Source organism: Macaca mulatta, chromosome 4 (genome assembly GCF_049350105.2).
Source record: "Macaca mulatta isolate MMU2019108-1 chromosome 4, T2T-MMU8v2.0, whole genome shotgun sequence".
NCBI lineage: Eukaryota > Metazoa > Chordata > Mammalia > Primates > Cercopithecidae > Macaca > Macaca mulatta.
Genome location: NC_133409.1, coordinates 85,500,777 through 85,515,760, shown reverse-complemented (window position 1 = coordinate 85,515,760; position 14,984 = coordinate 85,500,777).

Genomic DNA, 14,984 nt, shown 5'->3' with positions numbered 1-14,984 from the left:
ATGTTTCCACTTCAAAATAATTGCTAACATGTTATGAGACACTATTCTAAGCTTTTTAGGTGTAGTATCTCAATTAATAATCCAGCAACCCTATCTATGATAAGGTATTAGTTTCATCTCCACTTTACAAATGATGCAACTGAGGCTTAGAGTGGTCAAGAAAATTTTCAAGGGTCACATAGCTAGAAAACAGCAGAGCCAGGGCTTCAACCAAAAAAAAATCACACTGGAACCGTCTGAATAATAAGTCTGTCCAATCCAGAGTCCAGGAGAGGGAGAAACTGAGGCTGCCTGGAGCTGCATAGTCACATGAATGTTGCTTCAACATTAGTAGGTATCACCTACCTTCCTCATAAAACAAATATACTCAAACTTAAAAATGAAATTTAAATCAGTGCACTAACAAAGGCTCAAAACATACAAAATTCACCAACTTCTCAACACTAAGCATTACTGCCTTAGTAGACTGTTAAGCACACATGCTCTGCACCACGTGTAGAGAGATACTCATTCCACAGGTCCTGGGAGTTAAATTTTTTCCTCATTTCATAGAAATTGAGAAGAATTAAAAGAGTTTGTGTTGGGGTGAAAAGCTTTCCAGGCAGGTTTTGTTCACTGAAGTTAAAGGACAGTTAATTTTAAAATATGTGCACTTAAGAACAGCGTTTGATCTGCCAACAAATAAACCAAGAATTTTCAGTAAAATGGAAAAAGTTTTAAGGTCTGGAAGTGATATAAAATTGTCATGAAAAATAAAATGTTTCAGTTGCTTGATAGCAGCTTGGTGCCAGTTCTGATAGACACACTAGGATCCAGAGATTTCCCAAACCAGGGGCATATGGCAGAGAATTGTTATGTACAGAGATTTGATCTAGTACTGTACCACCCTGTTAGCATTCAGCAGTTAGTAGATACTTAAATGTTAGTTTTCATCTAGCCTTAGTTGGAAGGAAGAGAAGATCTTGAAGTTCCAAAGCAAAACTCGTAAAGTTCTCTGTGTCTTTCAAAGTCACTGTTGCTACCTCTGCACACACTTCCCAGTAACCTGGGTGGGCTCTCTCATGGATGGGCTCACATTGCTCTCAAAGAGCACAAATGCTGTCAATTAAAGCAATGACTCTCAACGAAACAAGTCTACTCTTAGCTATACAGTTCTGTGCATGGAACTGCAAAGGCAACAAAAATTCTAATAGCAGGGATGGGAAAATTAAAGTTCAAAGATTAGGAAACCCTAGGGCTAGAAACAAATTCAAGGAGAGTGTTGTAGGGCTGAACAGAAGCATCCAGTGAGAGCAGAAACCTGAATATGATTATCACAGGACTTCCTAAGGGGAGAACCTGACTGGAATGTGAGGGAGAAGAAGACACAGTGGGAAGCCCTAAAATACACTTTCCTTCTCTGGTCCTCAACAAATGAGCCTCATCATCATCCCCAGACATCACAGTTAAGTACCCTGAAAAGCTCCACTTCAAAATAAGAAGGAATATGAGTTAGAGAAACTCAGTTTGTTGAATATAAATTATTCACAGCCTTATTAGAAATAAAATGTCCTTATTAATAAAGCACTCTGGTTATCATATACGCTGTATATGGATTACAATTTTTATCATATATGCTGTATATGGATTTTATCGTATATGCTGTATATGGATTACAGATATGAATGCAAAAAAGTACATTCACTGCCTTAAATGGAATAAATTTGGTTTTTTTTTCCTTAATGGTGTGCAGGCCCTTGAGGATCCCATTCTGTACAGGCACAGCACCATTTAGCACCATTTATCATTCAGCTGAAGATGTGTGAAATTGCTAGTTAACACAATTCCCTTTGATGGTCTGTCAGATGAAAACTCAGTTCTCACTGTTCGCAATATGTGTTCTATATATACATTAATATATTATAACTGAAGTCAAAACCACAGCTAATATTGACATTGCCATATTATTAGGCAAGGGTCCATTACGTGTTCAGGAACTCCAAGTTGCTGCCTTGCACAGATAACACCCACACTAACCAGCTCCTCATTTCCCTCCCTCTCTCTCTTTTCCTCTTCTTGAGTAGCCCTTTAGTACTTTCCCATCTTACTCCTTTTTAACTTGGACTGCTTTCCTTATTATGCCTTTTTATGTTCCTGTGAGTTAGAGCATATATTCTTCAAATTTGAATGTAAAAATCAGTCCAGAATGAGTCAATCGATAGAATGTGCTAGAATTACTACTGGAAAGATAGAGGAGGGAGGGAAAGGAGAGAAGGATTTAACGCTTTGCAAAAAAACCCAACCTTCTCTATCAGCAGAAAGCATAACCCATTAGCATTCCAAACAGGCTGTGCTGAACTGGTCCTGCCCCTCTCCCCATGCACACACATCCCAGGGGTATCTCCATCCTGGAGCCTCCACACACACGGCTGGCACAGCATCTGGAATTTTATCGCCATTGCAGAGAGAGGATCTGGATGGACCCACTGCTGGTTACTCCAAATTTTTCTCATGACTGAATGGCTTGATATGCATTAACTTGCATGGTATTCTTTGTAGTTGATTTTTGCAGATATTTGCTCTTTCGACACATTTGTATTACAAAGAGGAACATATGGTCCACAAGGAACCATTTCTATATGTATACGTTCCAGAGTTTTCAGATCTTTTTTGTTTCTAATTTAGCTTTTAAAAAACTTTTTTTATTTTTACACTTTAAAGATGGTTTTTCTACAAGGACCACATATAATCATACTTAAAATTCCTTAAAGTCAGTGGCATTTTAGTGAGCATACTTTACGTAGGAGACAAATATGTAAGACAAATACCTAACACAAATAGACAAGAGGCTTAAGAAAGAAGAAATACAAATAATATATTCCCATGGAGTAAAAGTATAGAGGGCTGCATTTTTGTCGGTAGAATGGCTATCCCTTAACTGGCATTTCCTCTATTCACACAAATTAACACAGGCCACCTCTAGTATCTCAACCAGGATCTTGGCGTTTTAAAGGCTGTTCTCCTTTTATAGCTGGAGTACAGAGAGAAATATGGAAGATGTGGACTAATGGGAATAAAAAGTAATCCTGCCAAATAAAAAAAAACAACAAAAAAAATGGGTAGACATGATATGACATATCTCAGTGGAGGTATTGTGGCCCAGCTGAGAAAGAAAACTATAAGGACGATGCATATGTATTTGCATTGCTATAAGTGCTGCAATAATTATTCAGTGACCTAAGGACTGAGGTTTTCAGCTATGAAAATTATAGTTACTTGTAGCTACTTATAACAAGATTTTTTTAAATGATTAGAGCAAAAAGTTAGCTGAAGCTCACTTCACTCCATGATTTACTTCTTTAAAGCAAAATTAATGATAACACGATATGTTTTCTAAACAAATGCCAAAGCAAAATGGATAAATGCATAAACTTCAAGGCCATTCTTCCCAGCTTTCAATCCTGGTGTTACCACTCATTATCTGGTGGCCTTGGTTAAGTGAGTTAACCTCTCTATGCTTCAGTCCTTGGCATTAAATTAACAGACAATAGGTGTTGCTACTCTTATTATTTTGACTCATTTTTGTATTAGCAAATATATAAACACTTATACTAACTGGTTTAGGTGGGGATAAGTAATGTTAGCTAATATAACAAACTCCAAAATTTAAATTAGCTTAACACAACAAAAGTATTTCTCACTCATGTCAAAGGACAGAGTGTGGAGATAGTTTTACTCACCAATGTGGGAGCTAGGTTCCACCTATTTGGTAGTTGTAGTTTCTTCATATTCTATGGCCTTGGTGTCCATCACTGGATCTCCTGCATTCAGTCTGCAGAAAGAAAGCTCAGGAAAATGCAGGGGATTTAGGAGCCAGGCCTAAAAGAAGCTTGCATCATGTCCACCACATTTTATTCTCCAAGACTTAATTATGGCCCCATCTGGATACAAGGGGGTTAGAAAATACAGTCTTATAGTATGCCAGAAAGAAGAGGAGAAAATAGATTTTGGAGAGCACTACAGGTTTTGTGACAAGACACTCTCCTTCTTACTAGCCATCTTTGACACAAAGGGCATTGGTAGGAGTTTACTTGGGATTTAAAGATGGAAAAAGGAAGCAATGCCTTGCAGACATACAAGTCTGCAAGCAATGCCTTAACAGACTTATCACAGCAATAGTATGTATATGATGTAACATTTATGACCATTAAGTGAGAGAGTATATGTAAAGAGCCTGGCACCTAGTAGATATTCAATAATTGTCAGCTGTTTCATTAATTATTGTATATGAATTTACAAATCTTGGGCACATCATATACCAATTGCCTTTTTTGAGAATGTAAAATATTCTTCCCACAAACCTTTCCATACTAGTGTATATATTTTATATTCTCCTTTTACTTGACTCAAAACGAATATCCTTTGTAATAGGAAGGTCAATCCCAAGCCCCAAAGCACACTGAATTCTATATTTTCTAATAATCTTATTACTTATTTCTCCTAGATCTCATCTCAGTTTCTCTTAGTTATTTTTCTGAGAGTCCTGAGAATGGAATAAAGTAATGGTGCTGGGATATTATATGTAACCTGAAAATACTGTTGTGTTACCAGTCAAGAACATGATCTTCCTCACAATTTCTCTATCTATCACATAGCTTTCATTTTGAAAGTGATTCTGGGATTCCACATATTTTGCAGAAGATCTTGAGAATCAATTAAATTGAGAGTACCAATGTAAAGAGTAATAAGCTTTATACTAACTCACTACAGGTATTATAAAATGTAGTCCTGTTAGAATAGGAGGAAAATATAATTACGTGATTCAAATCTAGAGGCAACTTGTGTCTGTTAGGTCATGGAAATACACTAGCAAACAATCTCTTCCATGGTACTATCCTGTAAGAGCTAATTCAGGAATTATGTTTCTTCTATAGAAACTATAGTTATCAATGTGGTGGTCGGGGGGCAGGGTGGTGGTGGAATTATTCTCTAACAAAGGAGCAAAAATTGCTCTGTTTAGAAATTTTTACTTTACTTTTGTCTAAGACACTTCGTTTCGATCATTTCTCAGCAAGAAGATCAAGCTACCTGTATAAGATTGACAAAAAAAGAACACAAAATAAGACTAAATTAAGCCTTCTATACTTCATGGTAAGAAAATGTCAGCCAACATATTCTGAGTCCTTGCTATGTGCCAGATGTTGTTCTAGGTCCTTTGAGGCAGGTTCTATTATTGTCCCCATTTTACAGACAGGAAATGGAGACTGGGAGAAGTAACTTGCCAAAGGCCAGGGGCTGATTTGGGGTAACACTGGAATTTGAATATAGGGAACCTGGCTCCAGGGTCTAAGTTCTTAACCATGACCAGCCCTTAATAACTAGAAGGTGACAAACTACCTGAAACTGATACCCAACATAATGCGTTAAATACTTCTCATGTCGTTTATGTGTAGAAAAATAACTATTTGTTATTCCAAACCAATAGCTGGCCCCATGCCTGAACATAGAAATTCTTCCCAAGCAGGACCTTGGGCTTAGCACATTGATATGGTTAGGCTTTGTGTTCCCACTGGAATCTCATCTTGAATTGTAAGCCCCATAATCCCCATGTGTCAAGGGAGAGACCAGGTGGAGGGAATTGAATCATGGGGGTGGTTACCTCCATGCTGTTCTCATGATAAAGAATGGGTTCTCATGAGATCTGATGGTTTTATAAAGGGCTCTTCCCCACTTTGCTGGTCACCTCTCCTTCCTGCCACCTTGTGAAGAAGGTGTCTTGCTTCCTCTTTCACCATGATTGTAAGTTTCCTGAGGCTTCCCCAGTCATGCTGAACCGAACTTCCCCAGTCATGAGTCAACTAAAGCTCTTTCCTTTATAAATTACCCAGTCTCGGGCAGTTCTTCATAGCCACATGGAAACGACTAATACGTACATATTGCCCTAAGGATCTTAGTTCCTATTAGGTGGCTCAAGACATTGTTACTCAAATATGAGTCAAATGATGTAACATATGAAACAGATGAACTTTATCCCACAGTCCCCATACAGTATCTATGAGCTTTGTCTTTCAACAAACCCATGAAAAGATAATAAATAGCGAAGAGTAACTCCAGGAGCCTAAGAGCTTGGCCTCAGTAGCAGACAGGAGGCTTTGAGGCCTAACACTCTCTTACCACTTGTGTGACCAGTTACTTTAATATGATAATAAAAGTACTTTTCCTATTAGGTTTTCCTTTTTTTTTTTTTTTTTGAGACAGAGTCTCACTTTGTCACCCAGGCTGAAGGGTAATAGCGTGGTCTTAGCTCACTGCAACCTCTGCCTCCCAGCTTCAAGCGATTCTCCTGCCTCAGCTCCTGGGTAGCTGGGATGACAGGTGCACACCACTACACCCGGCTAATTATTGTATTTTTAGTAGAGACGAGGTTTCACCAGGTTGACTAGGCTGGTCTCGAACTACTGACCTTAGGTGATCCACCCACCTTGGCCTCCTAAAATGTTGGGATTACAGGCATGAGCCACCACGCCTGGCCCTATTAAGTTTTCTAAGGCAATAACATTTCTCAGTCTTTCTGTGTGGAAGTACAGAGGAGACTTAAGGCGTGATTTGGTAGATTATAAAAATGGCAGTGTTTTAACCTCCCTGTGACACACAGGCAGAATTCTAAAGATGCTCTTCCTAATCCCAAGATTTCTATTCCATGCCCATTCAAACTAACACTAATCTACATACTGCTGTGAAGGGAATTTGTAGGTATAAAGTTCCAAGTCAGTTGACCTTAAGGTATGGAGATTTTGGTAGGCCTGACACAATCAAGTGAGACCTTTAAAAGGAGAGAGTTTTCTCTAGCTGGTGGCAGAAGAGGAAGTTAGAGATTCAAAGCATGAGGGAAATTTTATAAGCCATTGCTGGTTTGAATATGTGCCAAGGAGTGAGGGCAGACTTTAGGGTAGAGAGAGGACCCTGCTGAAAACTGACACTAGGAAACAGAACCTCAGTCTTACAACCAGAAGGAGCTGAAGTTGTTACCCAAATTACCTTAGCAGAGTTTTCCCTCGAGCTTTCCAGAAAAAAGCCCAGCCTGGCCAGTGCCTTAATTATAGTTTTGTGAGGCCTTCAGCAGAGAACCCTGTTGTTCCTGCCCAGATTTCTGAACTAGAGACCTGTGAGCTAATGAATGACATTGCAGCCAGGCACAGTGGGTACACCTGCAATCCCATCACTTTGGGAGGACGAGGTGGACGGATCACTCGAGCCCAGGATTTCAAGACCAGCCTGGGCAACATGGCAAAACCTGGTCTCTACAAAAAATACAAAAATTAGCCAAATGTGGTGGTGTGCTCCTGTAGTCCTAGCTACTGGCAGGGCTAAGGTGGGAGGATTGCCCGAGCTCAGGGAGGTTGAGGCTCCAGTGAACGTGCATGATCAAGCCACCATACTCCAGCTTGGGCAAGAAAGAGCTCAATAATAACAACAAAAATAAGAAATGAGTATTGCAATAAGCTGTTACATTTATGAAAATGTGTTACACAGCAATAGAAAACTAATACATTCCCCAACCCTTTACTACTACACCCTTCATTTAAAAACTCTTAATCTCAGTAATTCTTAATTTGTTCACAATTTCACCAACTTCTGAAAAAAATATATTTTTATTTGAGGTTTTCATGCCATTAAAAAGGCTGCTATAGACTGGATATTTGTGTCTCCCCGCCGAAATTCGTATGTTTGAAACCTAATTCCCCAATGTAAGGGTATTTGGAGATTAGGTCATAAAGGCGGAGCCCTCGTGAATGGGACTAGTGCCATTATAAAAGAGGCCCAGAGAGTTCCTTGCTTATTCTGCCATGCTAGGACAGAGGAAGAAGATGGTCTTCTATGAACCAGGAAGAAGTCCCTTACCAGATACCTAATCCAAGCACCTTGATCTTGGACCTTCCAGCCTCTGGAACTTTGAGAAATAAATCTCTGTGGTTCATAAGCCACCTGGTCCATGGCAATCTGCTATAGTAGCCTGCATGGACTAAGACAGAGGCCTACACTGAGCAACTGTCAGCCCTAGGCAACCATTTTTGTTTAAAGTACGAGGTAAGCTAAGTACGCTGCACTTCAGCCTGTAGAGAAAAGAAACTTCTCAGAGCACACTACAGATTTGCAGCCTCTGCTGTGTGCCATAGAGTTGTATGCCGAGTGTCACACATCTTAATCTTTGACCAGAAAAATAAAATCTCTGCTTTTCCCTTATTAATCATATGAGCAGGAACTGGTTTGATTCAGCAGTACTTTCATCCATTCTCCTCTTTTTTCCAGGTTACAGGTTACATCCACATTTCACTTTCCCTTCAAAAGAGTTATTTATATCATCAATTGACTGTCATCTAGAGATCCTCTTTATCACAAGCAAATATATAAAGAACAGGATACCAAACAGTATATACATACACAGTAGACAGATATAGATAGACAGACAGATACATAGATAGATAGATAGATAGATAGATAGATAGATAGATAGATAACCAGATAGATAGATCCATAGATCCAGATGGATGGATAAATAAATAGATATATAGATAGGTAGATAGCTAGATCCATAAATTCCAGAAGGAAATATACAGAAATTGTAAGAATTGTTATCTCTGAATGATGGAATTGTGAATATTTCATAATTTCCTCTTTATTTCTAAACTTCTACAATGAAAATGCATTTTTAAATCTGAAAAAAATATTATTATAAAAGAAAAAATTTCCTGCTAGTGCATAAAGCAACATTATTCATGCACTTGGAACTTTTTCTTGGATCCTAGACAAAGGTTTGAACCACTCACTCGCCATGATAAAATTTGTATAGCATTTGCCCTGCACTAGGACATAGATGATCCGTTAACTTGAACTAGAAGATCCAAGTTCAAGTCCTAAACTTGCCACATGTGGCCTCTTCAGCAAATCATCCATTTTTCTCTTATTTTCTTCTTTATAAAATACAGATGGTGACATCTGCTCAGTCTTGAGAGGATCAACAAGATCCATATGAAAGGAGCTTGTAAATTTAAAATCATTATGTACATGTTTAGGTGGTATCATTTTTAGTTTTAATTAGTGTTAACAATCCTCTTTCCAGAATTGCCTTGTGAATGCTGATTTTCCTCATCCCAGTCATTAATACAATAACATGTTTTTCCATAATTTGGAAACATTATTTTTAAAAAACCACTTCTTTTTTCCTTTATATACTGTCCTTATAGAAAAATCTTTGTTTCAAAATATTTATTAAATCAATCAAATCAGTTAGATAAGATTATGGGCAAGTATTTCTCCATTGTTGCAAAAAGAACCCAAAGACTAACTCAGATTTTTGTGAAGCAGTCTAATTTCACAGAACCAGACCTTTCTCTTTTTAAAAAATTTGTATTAATTTGTGTACAAATGTGATTTTGTTACATGGATAGATTTCAAGGAAACACAAGGTTACAGTAAAGCCTGCCCTGGGCAAACTGAGATCTATCTACATGAATATTACCTTTCTGAGTATTTTCCCTCACCCATTTTTTCACTTACTATGTTCCTATTATATTTGCCATTTGCCTACTTCCATAACATGTAACGTCCAGTGAAAAAAACCACGAACTAGTTCCCACTAAGGAACAAATAAATAATGAGGCTATGGTGTCCTATTGTAACAGACTGTCAGGAAGAAGTGTTAGAGTTTCAGTCTTCACAAACAGGTTGAAAGTCAGAAGGCCTGTCTAGACCATTGAAATCTTCTTGTGTAGGCCCAATACTTACTCCGTACCTCCACCAACCTACACAGTGTGCTAACACCCTAAAATTATTCCTTATTGCTTTTCTCTTCCATCCCACCAGCCTGCATCTTACTCACACCCACACCACACCCACACACACTGTCAGTGTTGATAATATTAGTTATAAATTTCCGAACAAAGTTTAATGTTTGAGTGACTCATATATTAGGCACATTTAAAAAACAGGAACTTTTCAATTTGAATTATTTTTTTCTTTTGTAAAATATATGACTGACATTGTTTGATATCATCAACAAACTCTCCCACTTGTCTCATACACCAGAAGTATAAGTGGCAATTTAGTGCAATAGTTTTGCACAGATTAGAACGTGAGCTTAGGAGGCTCTGGGCCTTGCTTGGTTTCTATGGTGGTTCAGATCATCAGCTCTGTGTCAGAGCCTGTGTTTAAATCTCAGCCCCAGCACTAACTAGCAGTGAGAACTTAAGCAAATATGTTCCTGTGAATCAAGTACTATTATTATCTACATTGTGCAGACCAAACCTTCAGTTGGTTTGGTCTATATAATTGGATAATAATAGTACTTGGTTCACAGGAGCTCAGGTAAATATCTGAGAAGATATTACATATAGTCCCCAGCACAGCACAGGGTTGGCCATGTAGTACACATCTGATATTTGTTAATTATTGTTATTATACAAGTAGAGGGTGAGGCTAAAAATCTCCTCCTGCACTAGGATTCTATGATATAATTAGGGTGACATGCCAACGTTATTTCTCCCTAAAAATAGTACTTTATTTCAAACATTTTTTATCCAGAATATGTAATGTGAATTTCTTTCTTCTACTCTCCAGAGGGCCCGAAGTTTCCTTCTGAATGGAGCATAGTTCGCTACCTTCATTGAGGCACTAAGCAAGACAAAAGAACTTGTCCCTGATTCCCTCACATCATGTAAAAGCATGTGTGAAACTAAGGAAACTTTTCACTATTTCTCCTTACCCATCTCCTCATCAAAAACCTCTCCCACTGAAAGTGACTGCATGCTTTTAGCACGGGCACTGAAGAGCATAGAAAGTTGGTGAAAGCAAAGAGAAATAAAGAGCCCAATGGTGTAACCTTTCGAAAGGGGATTGGGCAGGACAAGATGACAGTGCTGCAAGCACTGCAGAAGTTCATGCTCACATGCATCTTGAAAACAACATCTCCACTCCCAAACGTCTGGTCCTAATTCCACTTGGAGGCATTGGCTTTGATATGAAGGAGCACAGCCAACACCCAGGAGCTGGATCCTCATGTCACCAGCCTCCTGGGGAGGGCTGGAGGCTGCTTCACTGAGGATCCTGTCCCTCCCCGAAAAACCCCAAGCGTAAGCAAAGCTCAAGCTTACAGGAAAGCCACACAGAGGATGGGCTTTTTTTGCAATATGGGATAAACGGATAATGGATGGATTGCAAAAGAGGATATTCAAATGTCCTTGGTTCTTTTTACTTTTCTCAGTTGGTGTTTGCCATGCAAAGGGTGAGAAGCTTGTTCTCTTTTTTGTACATTGAAGGGTATTAACATTTTATGGAGAGGAGATGGATTGGTCTTTTTGAAGTGCTCGCTTTGCTATTATTGTTCAAAGAAAGAAATCAGTTCCGCATTAAGCTGCGGCTCTCATGGTAGCCTGGGAGGCCAGAGGGACGTCGTTGTGTTTCCACTTTCTGAACTCAACACACACAGCTAAGAGAAAGTCATGGGATTCCTCAGGTCTGCTTAGAGCCACTTGCAAATTATGTGGCTAAATTGGATCCAAACTACCCAGCTGTTGTTTGTTGCTAAATGGGTGCAGCAAGAAGCCCCTTCTGTCCCCAGTGGGACTATCAGAAAGTAGGTGAAATGCCTCAGCCAGATTGCAGATTAGACAACAGTGAGGCCATCTCTCAGGCCTTAGGGAATCTGTATCTTATACTCAAATTTCCCCAATTGTGGTATAATGAGAAAATGTGGAAGCTCACTTCAAAAATGCACCCAGCCACTCAGAGTGAAATGAGGAAAGTGCCATCTTCCATTGGGCTTCCTCATCAACACACCTGAAAACTCTCTGGCCATCCATCCTACACACCCAGTGCCAATATCCTCGTCATGGCGGTTTGGCAACTTCCATTTGCTTTTGGACACACAGCTCCTGTGGCAGTCCAGGTTTTCCTAATACATTTAAAAAGCAGATGCCCACTACCCTGATATATGACCACAGCTTCATTCACCCATAACCAAATTGTGATATTTTGTCTTTATTATAAATGAAAAGTCTGACTCGTGACCTAGAGTAAGTCGTTTAAAAATCTCCAAGCCTCAATTTCCTCATCTGTCTAATGAAGATTAAGCATGAAAATGTATGGTAAGTTTCCAGGCTTGTTGCAGGCCCTCTTTCCATTGTCTACTGCCATGGTGATTAACTTTATGTTCTGAGCACAATACAGTTCTTTGTACATGCTGGCAAAGTTGTCCAAGAAGAAATCTTTATAGCCATTAAGAATACCTCACCAAACCTCAGATATTTATATAAATTTAAATGCTCAATTGTTCAATTACATTCCCTAAAGCTTATGATTTCAGCAAGAGAATAATAAATAACATTAAGATGGAAAATGGGTTGAAGATATCATTACCCCAAACTTCACCTCCTCTAAAGGATTTTATTCATTGTTATAATCTGGACCAAAGAAGAAAGTTTTTTTTTACTAAAGGGAGAAGAGGAAGAAATAATAATGTGATCTACTGCCATTTTCCCATTTTTCTTTCAAAGTAACTCCCTGTCCATCACTGATAGGAGGCTACCTCTGGGACCCCAAGCCAAATCATATCAGTAGAGTTAGAAAACAGTAAATTTACTTTTCCTCTCTGGGCATCAGAACAGCATATTTTATAGTGAGCTACAGATGTTAAATTATTTGAATCCTTGTTCAGATGTTCCTAATTTACATTGTCTGTGGCAAATAAAAACATAAGTATGATCCATATTGCAAATGCATCATACTATGATAAATCTGTAGCCTTCTTTCTCTGAGTCTTCTTCACCTCGTGGAATTTATATTGCAGTCATAATAATGTCAAACCTACACTATGAATATCTTCCTGCTAATTATGCCAAGTTTTTAAACAGTGCCCATTTATGAAGACAGTATTATGGTATTCTTGATTATACCCTAAATAATTCTGTAAACATAAAACATGCTTAATAATATTGGAATTCCACTAAAGAACTGCAATAAAAATAAAACTATGACATACATTCCAACGTTTTCTTTTTCCTTTTATAAAGAATGCTTTTGATGAGATGCAACACCCTTTAAAATCTCATGAACTAAAAAGTACCCATATATATTCTGATTTCAGGTTATTCCTAGAAATAGAATTGAGGCCAAAGAACAATGTGAGAATAATAATTATAGTTATGATAGTACTGATCATAATAAGTAATATCTATCGAGTGATGAGCTAATTATGTCCTGGGTTAAACTATGCTACCATGCTTTGAAGATATTACTTTAAATCCCCTTATCAATCCTTTAAAGTAGAAACTCTACCCCATTTTATGGTTGTGGATACTAAGACTTAGAGAGTTCAAGGACTTGTCACATTTATGCTATATGATCTTACGAGTTTTCAGATTCCAAAATATCCAAAAGCAGAAATGGCAGAAAATTTCCAGTTGGACTTCCAGCCTATCCACATAATTTTTGGCAGGCATGTATATAAGCTATAGAGACCTAGTAGGCAAACTTCCATTTGGGTCTTGTGGGCAGAATCCTCATAGCTATAGTAATTTCACAATGTAAATGCTCAAGGATCGGGCTCTGATTCCAGGTCAGATGTGTTGCCACACAGACACAGTGGACAACTTATAAGACCTCTTTCTGATTGCTTTCCTCCCAAGGCTCCTGATCACCCAGCCCTGCCTTACCTCACACCTGTCTCTATGTTCACAGCGTTTCTACTAGAAGAGTTCTTAGAACAATGGCCACAACAACAGAGTCTACCCTTTTAAAACGTGGTCTTACATGAGTAAGGCAGCTGATGGGACAACTTCACTTTTCAAACTGTTCTTCTGACATTTTAAAACCTTGATTCCATGTCCAAAGCTTCATTCACATGCAATTTGGCCAAGTTTACAGTTCTGAAGAGCATGTCCAAATCTGCAGCATGTGACAGAGTCTGGTTGGGAGTGGGGGGATGGTATTGTTACTCCTCTGTCTGTGATGTCATCTGCACCTGTAACATGCATATCAATCTGGGATAGTCCCATGGGTAGTGGGACAGTGGAGAGCTGGTTTCAGAGCACCTGGAATACAAAGAAATTCATTTTCATTCAAATGAACTATCCTAAACATAGAGAACAAAGTTAATAACCAAGATATACCATATATGCTAAGGATGCTGAAATGTGATTGATTTACTTTGACATACAAAAATAGATAAATCAAATTTTTCTATAATTTAAAATTTACAATCTAGTGCTGTAAAAAACTGACTAATAGCTTCATTAAAATCCACACTTCCCCCCACCCAACAAAATAGTCTCAAATCTTACTCAGTATAATTAAGTGATCTGGCAACTTCTATATAAAGCATCTTGAAATAGCATGAATAGCTTCTGTGTTACCCCACACCCTAGGATATCACCGCAAACAAAATTTCACACTTAACAAAAAGAAAATGACTCCATGTGCCTTGGAGAAAATTGGAAACATTAGCAGGAATCTGTGCAAATGAATTTTTCCTGATCAATTATAATATATTAAATAGGACTTGGTTTGAGAAGAATATTATAAGGTTTGGGTACACCAATTTTTTAAATATTTAAAACGTTTATATTCTTCACATCTTTCACAGATTTTTTTTTCTCCCAAGGATAAATAAAAAAGAAAATCCAGTTCAATTCATTTCCTTCAATATAGCACACTAGGACTTCCTCATTTAAACCGCAGACAACGTCCCCTCTAGTCCCCTCCTCCCTTGAGCCTGAGTCGAGGGAGACTCTCTCAATGTATGCTCAGCCACCAGCTACCACAAGTCACTTAAGTAAACACAGAGGCACCTTGGTGAAAGCAATTGCATGGTCTGAATACCATCAACTGACACTTCTATTCAGTGACCCTCTCAGGTCTCAGAAATAGTCTTTTCAAATTCCGGGTCTTGAGGTATTGATTTCAATCAGCAGCTTTTCCTAAGAGCATCATTTCAAAAATAGCCCTGTCAC